General features: G+C 36.0%; 1 protein-coding gene across 1 annotated transcript in view; it reads left to right on the top strand.

Moving 5' to 3' along the window:
• Positions 1 to 5484: 5484 nt before the first annotated feature.
• LOC136039216 (NFX1-type zinc finger-containing protein 1-like) overlaps positions 5485 to 18086 on the top strand; it is a 134483-nt gene continuing 121881 nt past the window's right edge. The window contains exon 1 of the mRNA XM_065722747.1: positions 5485 to 5539. The gene's annotated coding sequence lies outside the window, so the exon portion shown is untranslated. The remainder of the gene's footprint in view (positions 5540 to 18086) is intronic.

Genomic DNA, 18086 nt, shown 5'->3' with positions numbered 1-18086 from the left:
AAAAACACGTTATTTTATCAATAATATATGAGTATTAACAAACCTGGTTTTAGTTTTTAAAAATAAGAATATCCACGTTTTAAATGCATCTGATTTTATTAACGATATTTGAGTATTTATTAAACTTGGGTTATAGTATTTTCAGATATAAGAATATCCACGTTTAATATATACTTTATTTTATTAATAACATTTGAATACCTAATAAACATGGGTTTTAATTTTAGATATAAGAACATCGAAGTTTAAAATACATCTGATTTTATTAATAATATTTGAGTATTTAGTAAAGTTGGGTTATACTTTTCAGAGACAAGAGTATCCAAGTTTAAAACACGTCTTATTTTATTAATAATTTTCAAATGTTTATTAAATTTGGGTTGCAGTTTTTAAAAATAAGAATGTCCACGTTTAAAATACATCCAAATTTACTCATAACATTTGATTATTTAATAAAAGTGGGTTTTAGTTTTCAAGAAAATGGAGATTCACGTTTAACATACATCTGATTATATTGATAATATTTGAATATTTAATAAACTTGGTTTTTAGTTTTCGTAATTAATAAAATCCACTTTAAAACACATCTTCAGAAATAAAAACATCCACTTTTGAACTGCATCTTATTATTTTTTCAATAGTATTTGAGTATTTATTAAACTAGGGTTTTAGTTCTAAGAAAAAAGAACATCAGCGTTTAGAATTCATTTGGTTTTATTTATAATTTTTGAGTATGTAATAAACTTTGGTTTTAGTATTCCGAAATAGGAACATCTACGTTTAAAATCATCTGATTTGATTAATAATATTTGAGTATTTAATAAACTTGGGCTTTTTTTCAAGGATAAGAACGTCCATATTTAAAATACACCTGATTTTATTAATCATATTTGAGTATTTGTTGTTCTTAAAATTATTGGAAACATACCAGTAAACTATGCTATGGGCCTGCTTGTATTCGATATATGGTTTAACCGACAACACGGATGATTACGCAACACCAGATAACACATTATTCTTGAAATTTTCAAAATTCTGGGAAACCGGTTTACAAGTTAGTGGAATGATACCAAAGAAGGTGTTAGCATTCCAATAGTACATGAGGGTATGTGTGTATTGGGATCCCAAGGGGGGATACTACTACCATATTTACTAAATTTATCGCTAAATAAAACAATTCAAAACGCAAAATGGGTTTTGATGTCTCCTTTAACAAAGAAAAGTCTGTTTAGTATGACACATAACGCGCACCATCAGGACGGCATACGTTATCTGCACGAAGAACGGACATTTTAAAAACATAATTCCCTTCCCAGCATCGATATTTGTGACCGGTGCACTTGCGCACTGTCAAGCGTACGAAACTGTATCATTTGTCTGAAATTCATTTGTCTCAAATTCAAACCAGCAGTTGGATGGACCTTCAATTGGATGAAAGCGGTCGCATGGCATTACTTTCAATTAAACTGAGATGTTTTACCCTGACTTAAAGCTACTCAAGCAGAAGTGTTATTTAATGCCTTTAGTCAAAGATTAATTCAGAGCCAATCATCTTTTCTTGAGTAAAATTGGAATTCCATGCTACTCTCCGTTCAATTTTGAGACAGATGATATAGATTTTGATTCAAATGGTTCCAGCCCTAAGCAGTTAATCAAAATTGCCAGACTGGGGGATAGTACAGATGATTTTGGCGAAACCACATTTGCCATCCTTATCTATGTGCAATGCACGAAATGTAGTTGCCGGTATATATTGGTTGCGTCAGCAACTCTCACTCAACAATTAATCGTCAGCTTTGAATACGATCGTTTGATATTTTACAACTAGTGCCTGAAGCCACTATACATTATTATATAAAAACACCTGTATTACCTCTTCCAGATTTTGAAAAAAAAATCACCCTCTCTCTGCCTACATTTACGTAAACTGACATCCCTATCTGAGATTGATTATACTTTGCCGGCTAAAATTGAATTAAAAGCTCATTTTTTTTCTTTCATATTAAAAAGCTTAGCTTTTGAAAGTTTTGCGCCAAATGATCTTCATCACCATTGTAAAAACAAAGAAAAAACTGGCGGTCGTTGAAAGCGAAATGTATAAAATAATGTGAAAATTCTAAAGAGTTTATTTAAATCCAATTTAACTTAAATTAAAAAAAAGCACATATCAAACGACATTTTATGAAATCATACTCGTAAGAGTGACGGAAGATGAGTGTTATAATTGCAGTTTTCTTATATGCCCCAAACCTTTTATGAAAAGAAAATCGATTACAGAAACCTTTATGAAAATTGAATCTGGGAAAACAACTTTATCAAGTCAAATTGTGCAGCTCCCTGACATTGTTTGTTATATATATTTGTTTGTATATTAAGAATATAATTGTAAATTATTGTATATATTGTTAAGGTTATGTTTATGTGTATTTCCATGGTGAAAGGGGCCAATGGTGGAAGGGCATCCTATAGAACCAGGAAGGCTAGTTTTGCGGTTTGTAACTGGTAGCAGGCTAGCACACCTTGTGTTAATCAATTATTTTTGGCTACCCAAATTTGGGAAAATTGATTTAAGGTCTGAATTTAGTGTAGGTGACGTTGAAGTTAAAGTAACATTAAGCTAAAATACTGTTATGTCACCGAGTTGGGAGATGGGATTAAAATAATTATATAAGTGGCGGGAAGAAAAAAGTCGCCCTAATGAAAACTAAATGTGAAAACATAACGTGGGCTATATTTACTGTCGGTATTTGTCAATTATTCAGAAAACATTATGGGATCTACAAAATCAGACAATAACCGGTTAATTGCTGTCTGTATACGGAGACAATTAGCTTCGGCTCAGTAGAAAATTAAATAAAAAACAAGTTTTTTAAATGAAAGTAAGGAGCAACATTAAAACTTAAAACGAACAGAAATTACTCCGTATATGAAAGGGGCTTTTCCTCCTCAACGCCAAGCTCTTTACGCTAAAGTTTGACTCTTTCTCTTAACTTTATTTTTAAAACAGTAAGAAGCTTTAGCGTAAAGAGCGGGGCGTTGAGGAGGAATAGCCCCTTTCATATACGGAATAATTTCTGTTCGTTTTAAGTTTTAATGTTGCTCCTTACTTTCATTTAAAGAACTTGTTTTTTTTTATTTAATTTCTGGACGTTTTTGAATTAATGCATGTTTTGATCTTGGCTCTCCGCACATAAATAATTAAAACGAAATTTGCATATTAATTAATTGCAATTAATCGCAAGATTATGAGAAAAAATGAGCGAGGGAGGAGGCCTAGTTGCCCTCCAATTTTTGATAAACTTAAAAAAGCAACCAGAACTTTTAATTTTTTACAAACGTTTTCATTGGTAAAAATGTATGTAACTTACGAATTAACTTACGTAACGAACTTCTATATTCGTATGTTTTTGCGTATATGAGGGGGTTCAACCCTCGTCGATACCTCACTCTTTACACTAAAGCTTAAATTTTGTCCCAATTCCTTAAGAATGACGTCTGAATCACAAAGGCCCTAGAATAAATAGTTCAAATTACTAAATATACTTTAGCGTAAAGAGTGAGGTATAACGAGGAGGTAAACCCCTCATATGCGTAATAATTTTTGTTCGTTTTAAGTTTTAATGCTGCTCCTTACTTTCAGTAGAGAAAACTTTTCATATTTATTTTTTCATTGGTTTTTTCAAATAATGCTAGAAAACCCTGTGCCCCCTTCATTGAAATTCTCTTCCCTTATGAGAATTTTCTCCATGGATATATCCTCCCACGTAACCCCCCCCAACTCTCCCCCTAAACCAAAAAAATCCCCCTGCAAACGTCTGTACACTTCCTAGTAACCATTACTATATGTAAACACATGTCAAAGTTTGTAACTTGCAGCCCCTCCCACGGGGACTGCGGGGGAGTAAGTCGTCCCTAAAGACATAGTTATTAGGTTTTTTGACTATGGTGAATACAATGGCTATCTCATAATTTTGATCCGGTGACTTTGGGGAAAAAGTGAGCGTTGGAGGGGACCTAGGGGCCCTACAATTTTTGGTCACTTAAAAAGGGCACTAGAACTTTTAATTTCTGTTAGAATGAGCCCTCTCGCGATATTCTAGGACCAGTGAGTCGATACGATCATCCCTGGGAAAAAACAACAAATAAACAGGCATCCGTGATCTGTCTTCTGGCAAAAAATGCGAAATTCCACATTTTTGTAGATAGGAGTTTGAAACTTCTACAATAAGGTTCTCTGATACGCTGAATCTGATTGTGTGATTTTCGTTAAGATTGTATGACTTTTGCACTAAAAATGTTCTGGTTTCGAATTAATTATGCTTCAATGTTTTGCTCACCTGTTGCTAAACGACTATTCAATTTAAAGAGCAAATGGGAGTGTCTCCATCTTCTTTTTTTTTACTGTATCTCAAAATTGGGGTGATCCTCGTTTCTTACAATCTGCTTCTTGCAATCCCTACTTCAAAAATGACAAGTGTTAAGCCACCTGAGGGCAAAGAGAGTCATCAACAAGATGGCCACCAAGCGTTTGCATCACCATACTTGTAGTGCCAAAAACAACTAACAAATACGTATTTGATAAAATTCGGAACCCAGGTGTAATAATTTCCCGACAGAATTTTTTTTTTCAAAAGCTCTTTTGCACCTCATATTCGACAACTTTCCGTCATTCATACCTCATTATTGTTTTTGTCAGAAAAACTAAGACTGAACGAAAAATTTATGGCAAATCTTAGTTCCGTAAACCTGTTTACTCGTGGCCTTAAATATGAAACAGCATTCTACTATGATTACATATATTATTCAAATTGCACCAGCTGTTGTGTACAGTTTCGGTTACTATTGAGCCGGGTCGCTCCTTACTACAACTCGTTACCACGAACTGTTTGACTACATTACAGCTATATTCTAATAAAAATTTAGTTGGTATTTTGGTTAGGATACATTTTGAAGGCAGTCCTGCTATATTTACCCATCCCCCCTTATGAGTAAATATACAGCTAAAATTATATATATCCAATCTATATCCCAAGCGGTTCAGTTGTTCCAACCCCGTGTCTGTAAATTGAATCAACTTGAGTGTTTTCTGAATAACGGACAAGTACCTCTTTGTTCATTAGGTGAGGGGGGAGGCTAAAGTTTATTGCTCCACGTCAAGGAGTAAAATAAGTAAGTATTTAAGAATGTTTTAAAGTAGTTTCAAGAATTTTATTGTTTCCTCTTAGAAAGTGGAAGTACTAAACTTATATCCCAATCCTTTTTCTTTCTAACAACCTTATTGTAAAAATTCAAACTTGAAACAGCAATGAATTCCTTATAAGATTTTGTTAAAATCTTAGGCGTTTGAAGTAATCATAATGTAGCATTCAACAAAATTTTTCATTTCGTTGTTGTGACTATTTGGAAACCAGCTGACGTTTGGCGCATGAATTTCATCATTCATCAGCGAAATACAAAACGAACTTCAACAAGATAAGATAAAATAGTCAGCTTTGGGAAATTGAAGAGAGAAGTTCGAATTTGATCTACAGGTGGTACGGTAAGAATCTAAGTTGACCTATAGTAAAGCTAGTAGGCTATATTGATTTGACTGGGCCGGGGTGTAGGGTAGTTCCATGGATATTTAGTAAATTTAGATTGAAAGATTTTGATTCCCTGTTCAGTGTTGTCTCCGAATATAGTAACTATCGTTTTTACAATCGTTACCCACAGGGTAAAATTCTAGTTTAGTGACTTCTTGCTATCTCGGAAAGGGGTTAGGTTAGGAAAATGAAACTTTCGGGGATGGGTCTAAAGGATAAAGTATATCCCGGGAAGGTATTTTAAGTACCCACCTCTATTCCTTTTCCCGCTAGAGGGCACTGAAATTCGCCTATATGACAGGTACTGCCATGTAGGCGAATGTAGTATTTACTACATGACTATACCTATTGAAATTTTGACAAAACAACATTTCACCTTAATTTCCAGTTACCAGTTGCTTTTTCTCTGCCTTTAGTTCTGAAAATGCAATTCCTGTTATTTGAGTAGAATTCTGAGCCATATCAATGGATTTTTTTTTTCAAAATTTAGGAAATGTATTTGCATATCTTTAAAACCTTATAAATTGGGATTGAGCAAAGTTGTGAAGCTAAAAGCAATTTTGTTGCATTTCATTCAAGCAGAAGATCTATTTTGCAAGGTTTCGCTTTTATAACACACATATTTTTAAAGGTCATCAAAGGTCAGGACCCCTCCTAATGGGGCTGGACAATAGCACTAGGCTACGTACAAACGTTTGCTGATTTTGTTGGCGTTTATGGTAAAATTCTAGATTTAGGGCTTTTTGCTTTTTTGGAAAGCAGTTGAGTTAGGTAAAATGAAACTATTAGAAATTGGTTTAGACAGTGACTCCGATTAGATGGTTTGCCCCACTGGACTTGAGGTTTCGCTTTTATTACACACATTTTTAAAGGTCATCCAACGTCAGGACCCCTCCTAATGGGGCTGGACAATAGCACTAGGCTACTTACAAACGTTTGCTGATTTTGTTCCCATTTATGGTAAAATTCTAGATTTAGGGCTTTTTGCTTTTTTGGAAAGCAGTTGAGTTAGGTAAAATGAAACTATTAGAAATTGGTTTAGACAGTGACTCCGATTAGATGGTTTGCCCCACTGGACTTGAGGTTTCACTTTTATAACACACATTTTTAAAGGTCATCCAAGGTCAGGACCCCTCCTAATGGGGCTGGACAATAGCACTAGGCTACGTACAAACGTTTGCTGATTTTGTTGGCGTTTATGGTAAAATTCTAGATTTAGGGCTTTTTGCTTTTTTGGAAAGCAGTTGAGTTAGGTAAAATGAAACTATTAGAAATTGGTTTAGACAGTGACTCCGATTAGATGGTTTGCCCCACTGGACTTGAGGTTTCACTTTTATAACACACATTTTTAAAGGTCATCCAAGGTCAGGACCCCTCCTAATGGGGCTGGACAATAGCACTAGGCTACGTACAAACGTTTGCTGATTTTGTTGGCGTTTATGGTAAAATTCTAGATTTAGGGCTTTTTGCTTTTTTGGAAAGCAGTTGAGTTAGGTAAAATGAAACTATTAGAAATTGGTTTAGACAGTGACTCCGATTAGATGGTTTGCTCCACTGGACTTGAGGTTTCGCTTTTATAACACACATATTTTGAAAGTTCATCAAAGGTCAGGACCCCTCCTAATGGGGCTGGACAATAGCACTAGGCTACGTACAAACGTTTGCTGATTTTGTTGTGTTTATGGTAAAATTCTAGATTTAGGGCTTTTTGCTTTTTTGGAAAGCAGTTGAGTTAGGTAAAATGAAACTATTAGAAATTGGTTTAGACAGTGACTCCGATTAGATGGTTTGCTCCACTGGACTTGAGGTTTCGCTTTTATAACACACATATTTTGAAAGTTCATCAAAGGTCAAGACCCCTCCTAATGGGGCTGGACAATAGCACTAGGCTACTTACAAACGTTTGCTGATTTTGTTGGCGTTTATGGTAAAATTCTAGATTTAGGGCTTTTTGCTTTTTTGGAAAGCAGTTGAGTTAGGTAAAATGAAACTATTAGAAATTGGTTTAGACAGTGACTTCGATTATATAGTTTGCTCCACTGGACTTGAGGTTTCGCTTTTATAACACACATATTTTGAAAGCTCATCAAAGGTTAGGACCCCTCCTAATAGGGCTGGACAATAGCACTAGGCTACGTACAAACGTTTGCTGATTTTGTTGGTGTTTATGGTAAAATTCTAGATTTAGGGCTTTTTGCTTTCAAACAGTTCGTGGTAACGAAAACTGTAGTAAGGAGTGACCCGGCTCAATAGTAACCAAGACTCTAAAAAATGGAATTTTGATACCAATACCTACATCAAAAGAATCGCATTTTAATGCTGATTTTAAATATATAAGTTTCATCAAGTTTAGTCTTACGCATCAAAAGTCACGAGCCTGAGAAAATTTGCCTTATTTTAGGAAATAGGGGGAAACACCCCCTAAAAGTCATACAATCTTAACGAAAATCACACCATCAGATTCAGCGTATCAGAGAACCTTTTTTGTAGAAGTTTCAAGCTCCTATCTACAAAAATGCGGAATTTTGTATTTTTTGCCAGAAGGCAGATCACGGATGCGTGTTTATTTGTTTGTTTGTTTTTTGTTTTTTTCCCCAGGGGTGATCGTATCGACCAAGTGGTCCTAGAATCTTGCGAGGGGGCTCATTCGAACGAAAATGAAAAGTTCTAGTGCCCTTTATATGACCAAAAAGATTGGAGGGCACCTAGGCCCCCTCCCACGCTAATTATTTTCCTAAAGTCAACGGATCGAAATTCTGAGATAGCCATTTTATTCAGCGTAGTCGAAAAACCTTATAACTATGTCTTTGGGGACGACTTACTCCCCTCCCCGTGAGATGGGCTACAAGTTACAAAATTTGACCAGTGCTTACATATAGTAATGGTTATTGGGAAGTGTACAGACGTTTTCAGGGGGATTTTTTTGGTTGGGGGAGGGGTTGGAAAGAGGGGCATATGTTGGGGGAACTTTCCATCGAGGAATTTATCATGGGGGAAGAAAATTTCCATGAAGGGAGCGCAGGATTTTCTAGCATTATTAAAAAAAAACAATGAAAAAATAAATATGAAAAGTTTAACCTTATAACTATGTCTTTGGGGACGACTTACTCTCCCAAAGTCCCCGTGGGAGGGACTACAAGTTACAAACTTTGACCAGTGCTTACATATAGTAGTGCTTATTTGGAAGTGTACAGACGTTTTCAGGGGGTTTTTTGGTTGGGGGAGGGGTTGACAAGAGGGGGATATGTTGGGGGAACTTTCTATCGAGGAATTTGTCATGGGGGAAGAAAAATTCCATGAAGGGAGCGTAGGAATTTCTACCATTATTAGAAAAAAGAATAAATATGAAAAGTTTTTTCGACTGGAAGTAAGGAGCAGTATTAAAATCTTCAAACGAACAGAAATTATTACGCATATGAGGGGCTCACCTCCTTCTAATACCTCGCTCTTTACGCTTAAGTATTTTTAGCGATTTCAACTATTTATTCTACGGCTTTTGTGATTCAGGGGTCATTCTTAATGAATTGGGACAGAATGAACCCCTTATATATGTAATAAAAAAATGAGAATACAAAAGTTCGTTACGTAAGCTAATTTATAAGTTACGTTTATCTTTTACTAATAAAAACATTCGTAAAAAATTAAAAGTTCTAATTGCCTTTTTAAGTAACCAAAAAATCGCAGGGCAACTAGGCTTCCTCCACCGTTCCTTTTTTTCTCAAGGTCATTCTATCAAAACTATGAGAAAGCCATTTAGCCAAAAAAAAAAAACTTGCAAATTTCGTGTTAATTATTCCTCTGCTGAGAGCCAAAATTAAAACATGCATTGATTCAAAAACGTTCAGAAATTAAATAAAAAAAAAGTTTTTTTAGCTGAAAGTAAGGAGCGACATTAAAACTTAAAACGAACAGAAATTACTTCGTATATGAAAGGGGCTGCTTCCTCATCAACGCCCCGCTCTTTACGCTAAAGTTTTTTACTGTTTTAAAAAGCAGAGTTGAGAGAAAGAGTCAAACTCTAGCGTAAAGAGCGGGCGTTGATGAGGAAGCAGCCCCTTTCATATACGAAGTAATTTCTGTTCGTTTTAAGTTTTAATGTTGGTCCTTGCTTTCAGCTAAAAAAACTTGTTTTTTTATATTTAATTTTGGAAAGCAGTTGAGTTAGGTGAAATGAAACTATTAGAAATTGGTTTAGACAGTGACTCCGATTAGAAATTGGTTTAGACAGTGACTCCGATTACATGGTTTGCTCCACTGGACTTGAGGTTTCGCTTTTTAGGCGAAATGAAACTATTAGAAATTGGTTTAGACAGTGACTCCGATTAGAAATTGGTTTAGACAGTGACTCCGATTAGATGGTTTGCTCCACTGGACTTGAGGTTTCGCTTTTATAACACACATATTTTTAAAGGTCATCAAAGGTCAGGACCCCTTCTAATGGGGCTGGACAATAGCACTAGGCTACGTACAAACGTTTGCTGATTTCGTTGGCGTTTATGGCAAAATTCTAGATAAGGGCTTTTTGCTTTTTTGGAAAGCAGTTGAGTTAGGTGAAATGAAACTATTAGAAATTGGTTTAGACAGTGACTCCGATTAGATGGTTCGCCCCACTGGACTTCGAAAAATGCTTTTTGCAAATTTTGGTATTTTCATTAGAAAAGTACCTTTTTTTCGTATCTACATGAGAAAAAATTAAAAAGAAAAGCAAACAAAATGTGGTAGGACTAGGCTATAAGTCTTGAATAGTGGCTATTGAAAAGGAAATATGATATGAAAACAATTCTTACTTTATAACATGCAGAAAAATTGTACTTAATTTTGCCCCCTGATCCTCCCCTAATGTGCAAATTTGTAGCCTATATTTAATTTTTCTGTGCCTTTTGCCATGCGTCCCTTTTGTTTCAACTCCTTTAAATTGAATAAACGCTGACGAAATAAAAGAACAGGTAGGAAATGTATCATTTTGTCTTGAAATTCGTACATTAGGGGCGGGAGGGGGCTTGGCAGTCAAGTGTAGTGGAAGCGCGTTCAAAATGTGTTGGCTACAATTTTCCTGCATATTATGAAGTAATAATAATCCTTCTGAATAGCCCCAACGCTAGATTTATACCCCTGTTTTAACAAAGGAGACATGACGCATCACAAGGTGATAAACAACAAAGAGATATATTATTTAGGACCAGGGGTGTCTTTCAGGGGCGGGGGGCAAGGGGGCAGTCCCCTCAATAATGTGGAGAAAGAAATTATTTTGCCCCCCTCCCAGTAAAAAAGCTTGAGATCCGCCCATGCTTAGGACTATATCCGGGGCCATCAGGGGGAGGGTAGTGCATTTTGAGAAGAGAAGCCATGATATTTTAAAAGAGCATAAGTAAGGAATCTATCAGTAGGCTACTATTATATTTTTGGCATCCAACATATGGCTAATATGGCGGTAAAGTTCATTTGTTATGCAAATGAATGTTATATTTAGATTCGGGATGCAATTTTGGGTATACATTTGCACATTAGGGAGTGGGGGTATATGTTCTGTAAATATATAGATTTTCAGAAATCCATGAATTTCTTAGAAAACTGCAAGAACAAGAAAAGAAATGAAGATAAAGGTTGTCCCCTTGAAAAATATGTTAACTATGATTATTCTGTATGTTATGGGGTACTTATGGACGTGCTAGGACGATGAAAATGGGTAGGCGTGTCAGGGAGCTGCACAAATTGACTTGATAAAGTCGTTTCCCCAGATTCGACCATCTGGGGGCTAAAGGGAGAGGACAAATTAGAAAAAATTAGGTATTTATAACATACGAGTCGGTGATCGGATCTTAACGGATTTTGATATTTAGAAGGATATCTTGACTCAGAGCTCTTATTTTAAATCCTGACCGGCATTAAGCCTCTTATTTTCCTTTTAAATCAATCTATTGATTCATAGAATTTTGCTAAAGTTCATACCATATGATCTCTTGGCTCTTAGCTCTTCTTGCCTCGTCACAAGTGCCATATGAGCTTTTAGCTCTTGTTATTAAATTTCTAATCATTTTTCAAGTAACCCCAGGAAATTCAAATCCTCCACGAAAATTTTCCCTCTACGAAAAATTCCTCAATGGAAAGTTCCTCCCACATAAATCTTTTCCCACTGGAACTCACCCCGGCCAATTCCATCATCGCTGGAGATTTCTCCAGAAAATTTGTTGCGGACGATTCTGCCTGAAAAATACTCCTTAGTATACTGTCATTTAAAAAACAACAACATTTTTTTTATTAATTTCTGATCCTTTTTCAGGTCCTGACGGAATCCCTCCTTTATGGAAAATTTTTACCGAAAATTGCCCCCCCCCCCAGTGGGAAGTTTCTCCCACGGAAAATTTGCCCGTGGAGATTTTTCCTGGTGATAAATTCCCCATGGAGAATTTGTCTTGTAGAAAATTCCCCTCCACCACGTAAAACCCCCAGAGAATTCCAGCTCCGCTGAAAATTTCCCTTGGAAAATTCCCACAGAGCATCTCCACATGTAAAGTGAAGTCGCCAACGAGTTAACAAGACAAATAAAACGTATTTCGTCAATGAATTATGGCAACATCCCCCTCCTCCAGGTCCAAAAACTTACTTCCGAGTGGAAAATTCTCCACGTAGAAAATCTATCCCCAGAAATACCCCTAACCAAAAAAAGATCCCCCTAACTAAAAAAATATTTCCGTATATTTTTTTGTCGTAACAAATGTAATAACAAATACTGTATGTAAACAATGGGCAAATTTCATTATTTTCAGCTCTTCCTCTGTGGGCTGTGGGGGGGTCTCATCCTTAAAGGCATAGTTATTGGACCTTGCAAAAAAACTCATATAATTTCCTGTGTTTTTTAGTATAACTTGGCCATTTATTTTAAAATGTTCCCCCTCGGCTTAAACCTCATTTTAACTCGCTAATTCGAGGCATGGTTAGAAGATTGGTTTGAAGCCTTAGCGATCAAGGAATCCTTTCAATCGAAATGAAAACAAGGCCTTGAACAATGTAATTAGAATTATAAATTTCATTGGGCAAGCCAAAGTTGATCCATAGCACCTCCGTTGCTACGGATCTGTGCAATATTTTGGCAACAGTGACCCGTAGGTTGCATTTACAGATTACATCAGATCCACAACTTAGATATACAATACAGTTATGAAAACTCCTATCTTGCCCATGAGAAGCTTTTGGTAAAGAGCTCTGAACTTGGCGCCTCCTAGATCGTACTACAACACCATAGGCGGGAATGCAATTTTGTTTTGTTTGTCCAATTGCTCCGATCTTTTAGATTCAGACTGCCAGTTTCCTGTCTCCAGCCGCTAGCATCGCTACCGCGCACTGTGTCCCAAAAATAAATCCAGTTTTTATAACTGTATTGTATATCTAAGCTGTAATCAGATCGGGCACGAGTCCCACAAAAGGGGCAATTAAACATGTTCTTGCTTCTACCGAATATCTGTAGTAGATGACGAGAAGGTAGCCCCTCCCCTCGCAAAATGCCTGTCGATCACAAACACACGAAATAGTCGCTGTGTTGTTGACCTAGTTGACATAGTTTACTCTCGATGGGTTCGTAATTAGACTGATAAAAGTGGATGTAAAACCATCACCCTCTCTCACTGATGATGGATCAGATGTAGACTCTAAAAAAGCCAATGTTAACTAGCTCTTACTTCCTACCAATTTCTGTTGGGATTGAATGTACTCATCCTGTCTTACTAATGCTAACAATTTCGCGTCCTATCGGGATTCATTCCGTCTCCTCTAATGAGTCAGAAATTTTCCAAAAGGGTAGAATGTCATTTGCGTTCTAATAAATACTAAGCGCATGCAAAATGTAGGAGGTAAGGATATTTAAATTCAAATTTCTTTTAATGAAGATACAAAAAAAGACATTTTTTAAAAATTTAGGGAGGCAATTTCATTTTTTTCATGAAAATAAACTCAAAACGATGTTTTCAAAATCTCAAGGATAGTTATCTCCTGCCCCTCCTCCTCCCCATGTTGGTGTCCCTGTATATAGATAACTTCGAAGACCACACTGCCTTTCCATGACGAAAGTAAAGCAGTTCAAAATAGTATCAGCAATCATCAGGAGTTTTACTGCTGATGATGAACACTGTATATGTGTTTGAAACATCCAGTTAAATAATTTTATATCTATTCACTGTCAATTAAAAGGTTTCATCCCTATTTTGAACTGTTTTACTTTTGTCCCTGTATATATTATGAACCGTTTGGTGTTTATTTGTTGTGGAATGTTCTTTGTTGTATTTTGTTTGTCAAAACATCAACAGCCCAAAGACGAACATTTTTGGGAATAGTCAAAACTACAGGAAAAATAAAACATTTCTTTTGACTAAAAACCTCGCTAGAGAGTGGCTTCCGATCTCCGATGGCAGTTAGTGACGTTAAAAGCAACATAGGTCCTATTTCAAAAGTACCAGCCGTACCAGGGGTTGGAGGACCTCATTTCAATACTTTTAGGCCATGTATGAAGGGGCGATTCTCTTGTCTTGTCTCTTTCTAAGATATGTCAGGGGTTCTATAACCCCTATGTTTTCTCATGCTTTCCAACAATATATTATAATTTGTTTTTTGGTGTTGGGTGTCACTTTTTGGCGTAATTTTTTTGTGCGTTTAACAGGTGATCGACCTTTTGTAAGGACATTTACCCATTAAGGGTGTCAGTTACGGTTCCTTACTTCTCTAATTACTTGGTGATAAAAATCCTTTTGGACTGATAAGATTATTTGTTGTACCTTAGTTTAGAGATGATCTAATGCTATAAGAATATACTAAAAAAGAGGCTTATCAATGATGACTTACCGTCACATGTTTTTTTTTCTTTTTAAACCTTGACTTAAAGTATTCTAAGGACACAGAAATCTGGTAGACATGATTGCTTCAGTAAACACTAAGAGTTGATCCTATATTTAGTTCAATTTCTGAATGATTTTATCCCCAACAGAATGCAAAACAAGTAATTCCTGATGATTTTCTGTTAAACAAGAGCTAAGAGCTCATATGGCACTTGTGGCGAGGCCAGAAGAGCTAAGAGCCAAGAGCTCATATGTATAAGCTCTAACAAAATTATAAGAATCAATTGATTGATTCAAAGGGAAAATCAGAGGCTTAATGCTGGTCAGGATTTAAAATAAGAGCTCTGAGTCACGATGTCCTTCTAAATATCAAAATTCATTAAGATCCGATCACCGAAAACTTTGAAGATGAAATATAGAAAAATCCTTTTGGACTGATAAGATCATCTGTTGTACTTTAGTTTAGAAATGATCTAATGCTATAAGAATATTCTAAAAAAGAGGCTTATGAATGATGACTTACCGTCACGAGTTTTTTTTTTCTTTTTAAACCTTGACTTGAAGTATTCTAAGGACACAGAAATCTGGTAGACATGATTGCTTCAGTAAACACTAAGAGTTGATCCTATATTTAGTTCAATTTCTGAATGATTTTATCCCCAACAGAATGCAAAACAAGTAATTCCTGATGATTTTCTGTTAAACAAGAGCTAAGAGCTCATATGGCACTTGTGGCGAGGCCAGAAGAGCTAAGAGCCAAGAGCTCATATGTATAAGCTCTAACAAAATTATAATAATCAATTGATTGATTCAAAGGGAAAATCAGAGGCTTAATGCCGGTCAGGATTTAAAATAAGAGCTCTGAGTCACGATGTCCTTCTAAATATCAAAATTCATTAAGATCCGATCACCCACTCGTAAGTTATAAATACCTTATTTTCTCTAATTTTTCCTCTCTCTTTAGCCCCCCAGATGGTCCAATCTGGGAAAATAACTTTATCAAGTCAATTTGTGGAGCTCCCTGACACGCATACCAATTTTCATCATCCTAGCACGTCCAGAAGCACCAAATTCGCCACTGAACCCCTCCCCCAACTCCCCCAAACAGAGCGAATCCAGTACGGTTACGTCAATCACGTATCTACGACATTTGTTTATTCTATCCACCAAACTCAATCCCGATCCCTCCACTCTAAGTGTTTTCAAGATTTCCAATTTATCCCTCCAACTCCCCCAATGTCAACAGATCTGGTCGGGACTTGAAATAAGAGCTATGAGACATGAGTTCCTTCTAAATATCAAATTTCATTAAGTTCCGGTCACACGTTCTAAAGTTCAAAATACCCCAATTTTTCTATTTTTATTTGAAAATTAACATCCCCCAGCTTCTCCAAAGAGAACGGATCCGTTCCAATTATGCCAATCGCATATCTAGAACTTGTACTTATTCTTCCCAGCAAGTTTCATCCCGATCTCTCCACTCTAAGCGTTTTCCAAGATTTCTGTCTTCCTCCTTCAACCCCCTATGTCCCCGGATCCGATTCGAGTCGAAAATGGAGCATCTGAGACTTAAGATCCTTCTATATATCAAGTTTCATCAAGATTCTATCTCCTATTCGTAAGATAAAAATACCCCAATTTTCACGTGTTCAAGAATCCCGGTTTCCCCCTCCAACTTCCCCCAATGTCACAGGATCTTGTCAGAATTTAAAATAAGAGCTTTAAAGCACAAGATCCTTCTAAATATCAAATTTCATTAAGATCTGATCACCCGTTCGTAAGTTACAAATACCTCATTTCAGTTACGTATCTTAGACTTGTTTTTATTCTTCCCATCCGGTTTCATCCTGATCACTCCACTTTAAGTATTTTCTAAGATATTTTCCAGAATTACCCTCCTCCCCTATAGAGTGGAACCGTTCCAATCATGTCAATCACGTATCTAAGAATTCTGCTTATTTTTCCACACCAAGGTTCATCCCGATCCCTCCAATCTAAGCGTTTTCCGTGATTTTAGCCCCCCCCGAAACTCCTCCCAATGTCACCAGATCCGGTCGGGATTTAAGATAAGAGCTTTGAGACACGATATCCTTTTAAATATCAAATTTCATTGAGATCCGATCACCTGTTCGTAAGCTAAAAATACATCATTCTTTCTAATTTTTCAGAATTAATCCTCCCTCCAACTACCCCAAAGAGAGCGGATCCGTTCCGGTTATGTCAATCATGTATCTAGGACTTGTGCTTATTTTCCCACCAAGTTTCATCCCGATCCCTCCACTCTAAGTATTTTCCAAGATTTTAGGTTTCCCCCTCCCAACTCTCCCCCCCCCCCAATGCCACCGGGTCCGATTGGGATTTAAAATAAGAGCTCTGAGATACGATATCCTTCCAAAGATCAAATTTCATTAAGATCTGATCAACCGCTCGTAAGTTAAAAATACTTAAGTTAATTGAGTTAATTTGCGATTGCTATATGTCGCTTGGTTAATACCAAGTGCCATAAAAAAAGCCCTGATTCTGAGTATGAATTGTTTCCTAATGTATAGTTTTCAGGAATTTTTTTTTTTAGGGGGCACGAAGAGAAAACGAGTAATCGAAAGAAGCGAATAGCTTCATAATTAACTAAAAGAAACTTTCTCAAAAAAGAAGTTTTTTAAATAAAAGTAAAGAGCTAAAACCTAAGACGAGCGGAAACAACGTCCTATAATAATTCTACAAAAATCTCAAAAAATCGAAAAAACAACAACAAAACAAAATGGGGTAGACCTAGGATATAAGTCTAGAAATGTGGCTATTGAAAAGGAAACTTGATATGAAAACAATTGTTACTTCATAATATCCAAGGTGCTTCTACTGCACTTCATCCCTGATCCCCCTAAATGCGCGAACTTGTAGCCTAAGTTATATATTTTCCAAGCATTTTGCCATGCGTCTCTTTTGTTTCAACTTGTGAATTTAATAAACGCTGAAGAAATCAAGAAATGGAAGAAAAGGTAGGAAATGTATTATTTTGCCAGAACAGTTTACCAATGTATAGTTTTCAGATTTTTTTTTTTTTTTTTTTTTTTTTTTTTTTTTTTTTTTTTTTTTTTTTTTTTTTTTTTTTTTTTTTAACGAGTAATCGAAAGAAGTGATCGAAACAGCTTCATAATTAACTAAAAGAAACTTTTTCGAAAAAAGAAGTTTTTTTCAAAAGAAGTAAAGAGCTAAAACCCAAGACAAGCGGAAACAATATAGTAATTCTAAGTTATAGGGTGTCTCTGTTAGCACAGATTCCAAACTACAAAACTAAATAAATTTCAAAACATTTATTGCGGTGCTATATTGCAAAGGAAGTAGTTGATTATCCCCAGAAAGTTCCATTTCCTCCAAACCCATAACTATTTTAATTGATTTTAGAAAAAAAAACTACCTTTCAATAAAGAAAAATTGATGCTATATTCGCGTTTATTTAATGAAATCTAGTGTGTTGAAAGGGGTACATTTGATGACCTTGGATTATTAAGGCCCGGATTTGGCAATATATCCACTAGGCCCAGGCTTAGGGGTGCACAATGCCATGGGCACAATAAATTATCAGTGAGTTATTTTTATGGCACTTGGTATTAACCAAGTGACATATAGCAATCGCAAATTCTGTCGGTCTGTCTGTCTGTTGGTCTGTCGGTCCCGTTTT

The sequence above is a fragment of the Artemia franciscana genome, chromosome 19 (assembly GCF_032884065.1).
Source record: "Artemia franciscana chromosome 19, ASM3288406v1, whole genome shotgun sequence".
In the NCBI taxonomy this organism is placed as follows: Eukaryota; Metazoa; Arthropoda; class Branchiopoda; order Anostraca; family Artemiidae; genus Artemia; species Artemia franciscana.
The sequence above is the reverse complement of the archived record's forward strand: the minus strand, read 5'-3'. Positions and strand labels throughout refer to the sequence as shown.